The following is a 12705-nucleotide window of genomic DNA, read 5'->3' as shown; positions in this document are numbered from 1 at the left end:
AAAATTTCGGGTCACATTCAAAGTCTCTACCACACTGACAGTTTTCGCTTCAAAATCCTCATGTGAAGTATCAACATGAGGTTCAGGTGACTTCTTAGGGTTGAAAAGACGTCTACATGCCAAACGTATGCAAGGAATTACTATTTAGTTCAATATTTTTTGGTTAATACCATTTTTGTTCAAAAATAAAAATAACAGTCGTCGCGATGGTTCAAGGGTTCCTTTCATATCATAGCGGTTTCGTACCTAAATCTACACATATTCTTATTTGTTTATAAACGTAAAAACTCAACGCATCTTTTCCATGCCTTTTGCGGAATTCAAGGCTTATCTTTCATTTCCACTGGGTCCCCAAACTAATTTTTTTAAGACAATTTTACGAACTTTGTCACATTTAAACGGATTATTTAAACATATCCTCTCCGCAAATGAAACAAAATTGATATAGATAATTCACACAAACACTTCTTAATGCTACCATATTAAATTATACAAAGAAAACATAGTATTTTTTGAACTGTCGGCGAATTAAGACTGAAATTTAGCAATTTTTGAGTGAAAGCTATAACACGTAAACAAGAGCTGCTACGAAAAAATGGACGGCAGATTCAGAATCAGCGACGTTAAATTAGTAAACATCATGTAATGAAAGTCAATCATCAGCCAAAAGTTGCAATTTTGTTGTGCAGTGTAATAATTAAGAACAGATGGCATACTTTATGCATTTTACTCTCATGTGCCGTCACTTAATGGCAGCCATTAATATGCCTCTTCCTTCTCCACGAGCAGGTTTCAGATCGGGTTGTCCTTGACCTCCAACGACACTTTTGAAATGCCTACGCAAAACAGTGCAATTTGCTTCTGAAGTATTTTACACCTTAAAATAATACCTTACCAGTAGTACTAAAATAAATAAAAGCTTTGTAAATTATCATCGGATATTTACAGTTAAGTACCTACTAGGGAATGCAGAATCGGTTCTGATTTGAGGAACCGGGTTTTTCGGGTCTGGTGGTTATAAGAACCGGGAGCCCCGGTTTTTTCGGTTCTTTCGGTTCAAAAAAAAACATTTTGATTATGATTTTTCTATGAAAATAACACTTCTTTGAATAGACTAGGAATAATCAACAAACATGATTTACAATATTTCTCTATTTTTACTAAATTTTACTCCCAAAAATAAAATAAAACACTTAAAAAATCAAATTCTAAAATCTTCTTAAAAAGTGAAATAATTAGTTTTCAATTGAGGTACAACAATCAGTCTTTTTCATCCAACTTAACGATATATATTTTTCTGGAAAACAGTAAATTATCAGTTATTTAAAAAATCAACTTCTAAAAAGTTAAACTAAAATCCGGTACGCGGCCTCCATTCCAGGACATTGGCCGTCAGTTCTGCGTACTGTGTGCCCTGCCCATTGCCACTTCAGCTTGCTAATCCGTCGGGCTATGTCAGCGACTTTAGTTCGTTTACGGATCTCCTCATTTCTGATTCGATCTTGTAAAGAAACACCGAGCATAGTCCTCTTCATAGCACGCTGTGCAACTTTGAGCTTCTGTAAAGGCCTATAGTGAGAGGCCACGTGTCCGAGCCATAAGTAACTGGTAACACACATTGGTTGTAGACTTTCGTCTTCAGGCACTGAGGTATTTTGGATGAAAAGATGTTGCGTAGTTTCCCGAACGCTGCCCAGCCGAGTTGGATTTGACGATTGACCCCCTTCTCGAAATTGGACCTACCTAGCTGGATCGTTTATCCGAGGTAGACATACTTGTCAACAATCTCGAGGATTGAGCTCCCAACCGAAACTGGGTAGGGCGCAACATGGACATTGGAAAGCTTTGTTTTGTCCATATTCATCCTCAGGCCTACCTGTTGGGAAACTCGATTAAGGTCTTCGAGCATTGTGCCAAGATCTTACAACGATTTTTCCATGACCACAATTATCGTCGGCAAACCGAAGGTGAGTGATGTACTCGCCATTAATGTCTATACCGAATCCTTTCCATTTCAGGAGTTTAAAAGCGTCTTCCAATGCAGCGGTGAACAGTTTCGGAGATATAACATCTCCCTGCCTAACGCCTCGCTGCAGAGGAATCGCCCTCGTCCTGTTCTCGGACCGACATGGTGGCGTTTTTGTACAAGCACTTTAGCACCTCATACCGATAGTCAATACGGCACCGCTGAAGAGACTGTACCTAAGCACTGCCCAAGCCTCGATCAAATCGAAGGTCCACGAACGCCAAGCATAGTGGCAAGTTATACTCCTCAGTCTTCTGTATAACCTGTCGCAGTGTAAGCGCACACAAAAAATTGGAAGAAAAATGCTTAAAATATTTACATATCTCACAAAAAAAAACAAAGTACAATAAGTAATCTTTATTAGTAGCTAATCTGATATCTTTAGGTTCTCTAAACGTTCGCAATTTTCTTGTTACGACTCATGCCTAATACTATAACAGATTTTTAGATAACTATGCAAAACCCGAAAGAGCCCCTTAAGCTGTCGAAAAAACCCGGGTTTTCCCGGTTCTTTCGGTTCCGGGACTACCCGGGTACAAACCCTAGTACCTACCTGCTTTATGAATTGACCGCCTGCCAGTCGTCGGTTTATGATCTAGATATTTCTTCTTGTGGCATTTCTCTAAGACGTTCTCAGTCATAATAATGATGGATGATTTTGTTAACACACTGATATAATAAAGGCGAAAGTGTGTGTGTATGTTTGTTACTTCTTCACGTCTAAACGGCTGGAGAGATTTTAATAATATTTGGTATGGAGTTATCGCGTACCGGAAAACGCAGCGTGGGACGTCCACCTACAAGGTGGACCGACGACATCGTAAAGGTAGCAGGGAAGCGCTGGACGCAAGCCGCTACCAATCGATCAACATGGAAAGCATTGGGGGAGGCCTATGTTCAGCAGTGGACGTCCTGTGGCTGAAATGATGATGATGATGATGATGGAGTTATCTGACACCACAGCTAGTTGTGATATTTGTATACGGATTAGGCCATCATTTCAGGCTAATGAAATCCACGCGGTTCCGAGAATACGTTACCTTCTATGAATATCCTTCAATTAAAGCCTAAGCAAGCGAGCCTATTATCTGTATCTACTAATTAGATCATTAGGCTAAAACCCTCATCCATAACCACAAACAATCGATCAACAATTAGTATATTTTCACAAAATGCAGAATCGCTGAGATTCAAGATTCAGTAATGAATTCATATCTAGATTTCAGCTGTATACCTACTTACCTGTAAACTTTGATGGAAAACTTATTTCCACGAAGCTTTAAAAAAACGTAATACACACTATCCATTTTTATATCACGCTACGTCTACTAATATTATTAAGTAAGTAAAAGCGGCAATATACGAGTAGGTATAACGAACAGTCAGGATGTCCTATCGTAGTGCCTTAAGTTTACCTACAGCTCTTTCCCTGATGCTAGGATTATAAATGGAAGGGAAACAAATGAAATCTGTAAATGGACGAAAATCTAGTCAACTCTAGTCACACCTAATGATGAATGTGCCTCGGTAACTTAGTGGTAAGAGCGCCCGATTGCAATGCAAGAGGTCAGAGGTCTCCTCATGCTCGTTTTGTTTTATATTCGGTAGGTGTTTCAAAAAACATAAGGTAACATTTCCAGAGAATTCAGCGCTACATGCAGCCAAACCTACGCAAAGACGCGGTCAGAAGCTAGTAAGTAAAAACCAAGGTGCTAAATCAAAGCCAGGCTGTATATTAGTGCAGAAACGAGGTTTCTACTTATAATAGTGCATGCATATTCAAGACAGACTGCGTTCCATGAAGCAGCGCATATCATTAGGCATTTAAAATGCAGCACCTCCAATCCACGCAGCTGTCATGGCGCCAGGTGCGCGCGCGCCGTGTAGATCCCGAACTGGTTCCAAGCACGGCACATGTTTTGTTTACTTTTGAATTAGTCTACGATCAATATTGTGGACATTGAAGAGTGTAAGGACTATTAAATAAAAGGAAGGCTTTACTTACCTAAAGAACAGGTTTGTTCGCGAATGTATTTGCGAGTTTCAGTTAAGATGTTATCATTTTTTAATGAATCAGGTGCTAAGTTGCTAACTAAGTATTGATTTTTATTTTTGAGCGATCTCAGTAGGTAGGTTCATTTGACTATACATTTCTGTTGATTAGATAGCATGCCAAAGTAATCAGCTAAATTCGAAAAATAGAGTAACTTACTTATCAGTATTTTGCATTAACTACCATGTCAAATATACAGGGTGTTAGATAAATGGGTATATGAGCTAACACTAGCCCATGTTAACATATGCATATAAATGGTATGGTGAAGTCAGAAAATTGATATTTTCATTTTAATTATTTTAATTTTCATACAAATCAAATTTTATAAAATTTATTTTGTATGAAAATAAAAAATTATAAAATGATGATATCAAATTTCTGACTTCACCATACCATTTATATGCCCATGTTAACATGGGCTAGTGTCGGCTCATATACCCATTTACCTAACACCCTGTATAATAGGCTTAGCATTTTTTGTGGTCAGTATTTAATTTTAAGTATGGTCCATCGATTACCGAGTTCAAGTTTTAAGTCCCGTAAACATAAAAATTAAAACGTTTAGGGATACCTGCGTTAGGCATTATCACTAAAATAAACTTATGTAGCGTAGGTACTCGTAAGTATGTAAGTAAAGCCTTAAAGAGGTGGCGTATATCGCCACATCGTGCCCGAAAACTGTTGATTTTTTTGAGCACGCCACAGCTGTCCGTAATTTGAAGGCAATAAGATTAGTGTGATAGGCGCCGCGTGCGCAGCGATACTTTCGGGAACACATTGTTATTACGACGGGCAGCTGCAAGACACACTCCTCTTTTTAAAGGACAGTTCCGAAGATGTATTTTGGGTTTAAGGTTCTGTTAAGACCAAAATCTCTCGATTTTGCCGTGTTAATAAGTAACTATTCATAACTACGAGTAAATGTATTTAAACCTCTCTTCTTCTACTTAACTAATAAAAAGCATATAGGCATACCTACGATTTTATATAGTAGCGTTTAACGAGCGTGTAAAGAGATTATAAAGAAACTGAAGTTTATAATTAAAAATTGTTAACCTGTTACCATCGGAGGCGGGTTTAGGACCTAATGTAAATCATAACCCAACATAAAACTACTTTAAGACTGCCTGGACCTTAAGTCCTACTTACCTAATTATCTTTTACAACGTTTACGAGTTAATGTTCTCATGCTTTGAATTAGGTATTAAAATTTTTCAATTATCTAAAAGCTTCTGATTTTCAAGAAGAACCCTAAAACATGTAATATCTGTTCCAAACGAAAGTTAACTGGAGTTTATTTTTTTGGCTACTACCTCGTAAATAATAATTTAAAACTTTAATGAGTGCTTCGTTCCAATCATTTGTCCTGCATGCAAAACATTCAGGTTTTATCCTTGAAAGCTAATTAAGGCTTTAAGTAGGTAAAACTAACAAGGTAGAGTGCTTGTTTTCGTTCTAGAGTTCTTTTAAAGGGCATGTATTGACAAAATAAGTAGTTAGTACATAAGAGTATTTCTCAAAAAAAATGTACGTAACGAAACGGTAGTAACGAAATAGTAAGGCCATAAGGCTTGTTATACATTGGCGAAATATTGTGAATGCTCTTCATTTATTCAATTCGAAATATTTGTAAGTATGCACCCAAATACGGGGTGATATTAAGGGGTTAGAAATAAAATAAGGGAGTAATCATTCATACTATTTTAATAAAATTATTTTTGTTCCATCATGTTTATCCATTTTGAGTCGTTCTCTGTAAGCTTTTTGCCTTTCGGCATTGGTTTTTGGCGGCATTCCTAAAAAACAAAAGAAGTAATCACATAAAAACGTAATCTAAATGATTTGATTATTTTTTGCTGGTGGCACTTCTGTAAAGCAGATAGTATCCAATCCTTTTGTTATTGACGCTCTATATTTTTTTTAAATAAATTAATTAGTGAATATTACTATGCTTAGTCAGGTAATAACAGTATACACTCAGCATTATGTTGTACTTTTTCGTAACGTAACGAAATTCGTAAAAAACGTAACGAAATATTAGGCAAAATGAGATCAGACACAAGTATTTTTTTGATAAAAGCTGTTACAGCAAATATAAAAGCTTACTAAATGTTCGTACCACACGTATTACAAAAAATGGTTAAATGAAGACTTATCGTTCTATATAAAATCACTGATTTTACTTCCTGTTACGAAAAAGTAATCCCACAAAACACACACGTTTTCACTAATTTTCGCGATAGATGTAATGGCGGAGACGTCAGGCCAACAGCCATTCAGAGTGCAGCTATTGTTGTCCGTGTAAAATAAATACGGAATTGTTCAGAAACCATGGGAAAGTAGAAATAAATCGTAACTAAAGAGTAAATAACGAAATAGTAAATGAGAGCGACTCATTTTGTTTTTTTGCTTTAAATTGCCAATTCATTATGACACCCCATAGAAAATCAATTTGATACAGAAACTGCGATTACTGTAGAACGATAATACAAAGAAATTTACAATAATTTAGTTACGTATCGCATTTTATGAAACAAAAATAGGTACATGAAAAAGCTAGGGTGGCAAACAGGTTTTTGTATGAAAGGTAAAAAAGGACTATTTTTAAAATATCTAAATATTTGGTAATAAGTAGGATTATAGCTATAATTCTTCGTTATCTTAAAGATTAATATTCATCCTTCAAAATTGTGTGTGTGTTTTTTTTGTGTGATGATTTATAAACATAAAACTTTTGAACTGTTTCAAAGCACACTTTTTTTTTTTCAAGATGTACAGTCACGGAATGAAAAGGTTCGTCAGTTTTCAAATTGATTCCTTCAACGAATCGCGAACACATATTACCTTTTGAAACTATGTTACAGAATAATCTCGAGTTAGAGAAAATAATCTTTAACTGTTCGTCAGTAAAGTTCAAAATTATTGATCAAAGTTGTTTGACGATTTATCTTGTCAAGAAGATTATTATGATTGATAAACTAAAACCTTCTTGTTGGTTCAACCTGCCATTATTATAGTCTATCCAATATAGCTTGATTAGAATGACAGCTGCCATCAAAAGTAACGACATAACTTTGTAGTAGCGATCAATGAGAGCTAAATATTGGCGGACAAGAAATAATTCACGTCTGACCTACAAACAATATTTTCGACGACAGTGCTTCCAATAAAAATGTTAATTTCGTGTTATATGCAGCGTTAAATTACACCAATAAGTAGTAATTCGAAATTACAAAAATCAAGCTAGAGTATTAACGACGTCTCTACAAGGTTATCTCGACTTACAAAAATGTTAGTGTTGGGACATATCGACAAATGTCATATTAAATTAAAACTATTTTTTTAACATATTTAACAAATTTTTTTTCTAACTAATTTTTTTACATATTTAAGTCAAGTTATACGTTTTTCTAAATGTTCACTATTAAAAACCAAAAAACATTTCATTCTTAAATAATCAAACATCGGAAATCAATCACCGGTAATTTTTTGGGTATTCATAGCACTGTTGCTCTAGAAGAGATACCCACCGCCCTCTAGCGAGAGGAAAAAACCACTGAAGAACACTGATGATAATGACTACGACTTAGGTTGTACACCCTTGACATGAATTTTAAATTTTACTGTCTTTAAATTTAAATCATAATTGTCATTTTTATGAATAAAGATATGAAGAAAAATTGGGTGCATTTTTTTATATCATTTTTTCGAAAACTTATCGATACATCTATGTGAACCGTACGAAACATACTCAGCACTAGTCACATTCGTTTGACAGCCGTCATTCTAATCAAGCTATATTGGATAGACTATATTATTTCTTTAAATAAAAAAAACTATTGTCAATTGGTCAATGTCATCATTGCATTGCACTGATGGGATAGAAAAATAAACAAGCAAAACCTTATTCGTTAGCAAACGTCATATTTATTTAAATGTTAGCAGCACTGTTTCTTGTACTGTTATGTTGGCAGGTTTGACTCTTACAGTACCTAGTGCAAGTGGTGCAAGCGAAAACCGACACTAAGGTGACGAACCTTTTCATTCTGCGACTGTACATTTTTTTTGAGAAATACTCATAATAAGTTAATCACTGGGTACACTTGTATTTCTTTTAATGATAAGAATTCAAGCACAGTTTTCATACTTTAGACTTTAGACGACTGTGTCCTACACAATTTGTTTCAAGCAGTTAGTCCAGGAAACGATTGTGAACACACGAGGCGCTTTGGTTTTAATAAATTAACAAATTAAATAGTAAACTAGCCGAAGTTTAAGAATGTCTACCTGAGCATAGGGGTGCGAGCCGGGGGCGGCGCGGACGCATGTGCCGGCGCATCTGTCTTTATCTCGAAGTCACCCACGATTACAAAGTAGCGCACGAGTCCAATCAGGGACAGGGTGCTCCTTTTTATTAAACTTCTAGCTTTAGGTAACTTCATTCTTCTACCCTATATTAATTTAGGTAACAAACGTGTTTTATTCTAGACGACGATTTTTTAATATTAAACATTTTTAATTTAGGTATGTACTTGTACCTACTTAGATATGGGTAATTTTATAATGATTGACGGTACTACGAGTTAGTTGGTAGGTACTCGATTGTTTTAAATTCATTTAATTTACTGTCGGTACTATCGGTTATATCTCTAGGCCTACGTTTTACAATCTACCTTTACTCTTTATACATCCGTGTGAACCTACTCTAACTTACTTAGTAATTTTTACCTCTATGCATGTTTTGATTGAAAAATATATTTTGTTTTTACTTACAGATGCTTTACCAAACCATTGCAAACAAAGAAGTGTGTAAAATGTTAATTAATAACTTGAATTCTTTTTACTACATATTGTTTGTTACACCAATCACATCAGGCTGTATACTGACATCGGCTGAGATCGCGGCGTCACCTGCACGCCACACCTGCCACCTCTGATTCGCCAAAAACGAACAGTCGGACAACGCACCTGCCGTATCGATACTCTGTTGTCAATACTTAATACCTATACAAATAAAATTGTTAGTATTTCCAAAGATTTTGTATCTCATTATTTTAACAAAATAATGAGATGTTCTAAATTCCCAAAAAACTTTTCACTTTATCAAGTCTTATTGAGCAGGAGAAATGTTGAATATCAGCTTTGTAAAACCATTTACCCTTTTCCTCGACAGACCGTTAATGTATGGTAATGTTATTTCATTGTAGGTAGGTCTTGGTACATCTGGCGTCGTTTCTTAATGACCTCAATCCTCTGGGTAAGTAAGAATAAATGACGTCTGTGAGTTTGTTAATAAATGTCGCTGAAAAATGTGATCCATCTTCGAAAAAAGCGATTAAAAATCAAAGGCTTTAATCTAGATTACCTATGTCTAGATTGATGTTGTATTCCAATGAAGTCTTGAAGTTGAATTAAAATACCGGTCTACTTAATTAGATACTTTAATTTCAAAGCAGCGCTCTTTTTTATAACACACGGCAGTTGTTGGACGCTCTATGCCATCTGGCGCCTAGAGCAACCCAACCAATTTTCTCGCTACGAAGACAGTGAGCTCGTGAGATAAAGTATGCACCTTTCGTAGATAGTGTGCTTATGGTAAGGTATAAGGTTAGATATTGGTTAAATACTGCCATTCTAGAGTAGAGTAAGGAGGTTGGTGTAGGTATCGGTATCGGTGCTATTTGATAGTCTTTTGCACATTTGGCTTTTAAACAAAGATCTTCTAAGCTGCGTAGCAATTTACGAGATGTATTTCTGTCAAACTCACGAAATCACTTTAAATTACCTACCCTACCTACCTACGATTAGATCAAGACCACAACAATGTTCGTCAGAGAAGTGACGTGTGAACAAATTGATATCAATTCTTCAAGGTTTAAACTGCAGTTTAGTGATGCACGGCCGGGGCTACGCAGTAGAGCCATTAAGGTAAACGGCTACTAGTTCGTGATAGTACGTAAGTTCGTAAGTTTTTTTTCTAGCTCAAATAATAAGCAAATGGAATATTATTTATTAAAATTGTTCATTAGTACAAAAACTCTATTATTTAAGCTCTCTAAAAAACCAAGTACCAACATTGTGGCTCCAAAAATGAGAGCAATACGAAGCTTCAAACTCTCAGAGAGCCAAAAACAGCCGTGCGGCGTGCAAAGGTTGCTCTCACCCTAAGGTTAGCGCTCCAACTTCTTAAGCTTATAGAAAGGCGAAGGAACGCCCATTTGAATAAAACTTGTAATAGTGGTTTCATGTGTTCCTTGACAATTGATTTGGCTTAGAAAAAAGTTATAAGAAAACGTAGAATTCCTTTAAAATTGCGATTAATTGACTCACGAAATAGCGTACATATTATTTTTCGGGTGTCCCCTATTTCGTGACACTACCGAATCAAGGGTATGATGGATAACATTTTGATGCTTGGTTTTTAAATAATTATTTATGATAATTTAAATGTAAGTTATGAAACAAATAATGCATTTATTTAAGTTTCTCATGACCTAAATTCGGTATATGTTTCGTTCACTAGAATTTATATGACACGAGTTTGAAATTCACATAAATGACCAATTTTAAGATAAATTAGCATAAGTACTACCAGTGCAATTTTGGTTTTAATTCGATTTGTTTTATTTATCTTTGTTTATTTGTGTAATATATGGGGTAGATAATAGTTAATTGACACAATTTGACAAAAATCCATGAATTTTACTTGGGGAATTTGAAATAATCAATATCACGAAACAAGAAACCGTATTAATGTTACTTTTTTCCAAGTTCGTGATATATAAATGTATAGTGTTCGGTACTTTTATGATACATACCATCAAAGAAATCGACATAAATTATTTTTTAGTTTTTTTAATACTGACCTACCTACCTAGATTAAAAATTTATTAATTACTTACTTTTTATTATGAATCATTGGCGTATCTGGGGTTATTTTCAGGGGGGGCTACCCTCACTTGAAGCAGCTCCAGAGATGGGATTAGGGGGAAGGGGGGGCGCCAGCCCGCCCCCCCCCCCCCCTCCACAATTCTAATGGCTTGTATAAATATTTTCACATACTTATCGTCAGAAATAACAAATCAAAATTTCATGGGTACGAAGGGGGGTGCAGCCCCCCCCCCCTCCATATTTCTGATGGTTATATAAATATTTTCACATATATTGTTAGAATTAACAAATCAAAATTTTATACGTAGGTACGTACCTAGCTAGACTCACATTATTTCTCATAAATATTTCAGGTAAGTAATATCGTCAATTTCACACTATTAATTTATTCTAAATGTATATTTTCGTTTTTAAATTTATTAAACCCTTAATCATTATTAAAATATCCTAACTCGATCCATAAAACCTTATCCCGAAATAGGGGACATGAGTTCACGAACTTAGAATCAGAGCAAAATTTTATCACGAAACAGGATCCAAACAAGAGGTCCACAGAACAATTAATATTAAAAAAAGTTCAAACTATATAACTATAATTTATGTATTCAGTTACTGTCAAAAGACCAAAGTTTAGCATACAAAAGCTTTCATACTGATATCATGCTTGGTTATTTTTAAATAAAATGTTAAAGTCGTAAGTGCCTTAATATACCGAAGTAGGGGGCACTTACCTTACGTTGCTATGCAGTTGCAACGGAAGATCCAATATTCGCACAATGCTCGGTGCAACAATGTTGCCTCGCAGCATTGGTGACAGAATACGCACCAAGGGCATCAATCATTGGATAAACGTCTACTGACTTGATTGCTGGCTTGACGATGTTAGATACGAGTACAATGCTGATAGAGGAATAAGCAACTTATTTACATCATCTCATTGGTGCCATCTTCCTTAGAGATAGGTACCTACGCTTGCCTTGGTTGTATTATTTATTTATATTAGGAAGACCAGGGTTTACATAATTGATTATTTAAGAGCCTTCAGAAAGCTATCAGGTATAGATGTACCGTTTAGTTGGTGGTAGGGCTTGTTCTAAGTCCGCCTGGCTAGCTACGGTGGTAGATGGTGATCTTACCTAAGTCTGCGGCATAACAACAATGTTAACAGCATTGTTGTTTCGGCAGTTATAATAAGAGGTAAGATAGCCAGTTCCTTTGTGCCACACAGGAACTGAGTCATCCAGAATCCTCAACCACAGAGTACAGACAGACTGTGGTTGACGATTCCGGGTGAAGCTCGCTTCCACCTTCGGCCTGATCATCACTTAATCAAGTGAGATATAATGCCAGGAGCTTCCTCGTCCTGGTTAAAAAAATCATCAGGTCAATAGTCTGCACTGCAGGTACAAGATACTCGCCAATTTCCCAGAGGCAAACGAAGGACTGAATTTTTGCGATTGGTACTTTTTACAGCTGGAGGCAGACTCCGAAATATACGAGGGCGGCACTGAAAATTTCGGGAATCAAGGAAGTGAAACAACATTACTATTTAAAAATGTATTTATTGCTTTTTAAAGTATTCTCCGCGAACTTTGACACATTTTTCCATACACGAAACCAATCATTGAAGCAACCATTGCATTCGGAAGTTTGGGTCTCCAAAATGGCCGTTTTGTAGGCTTCCACAGCTTCTTCAGGTGATGAAAATCTCTGACCACGCAATTTATTCTTT

The sequence above is a fragment of the Ostrinia nubilalis genome, chromosome Z (assembly GCF_963855985.1).
Source record: "Ostrinia nubilalis chromosome Z, ilOstNubi1.1, whole genome shotgun sequence".
NCBI lineage: Eukaryota > Metazoa > Arthropoda > Insecta > Lepidoptera > Crambidae > Ostrinia > Ostrinia nubilalis.
This window is presented reverse-complemented; position numbering follows the sequence as displayed.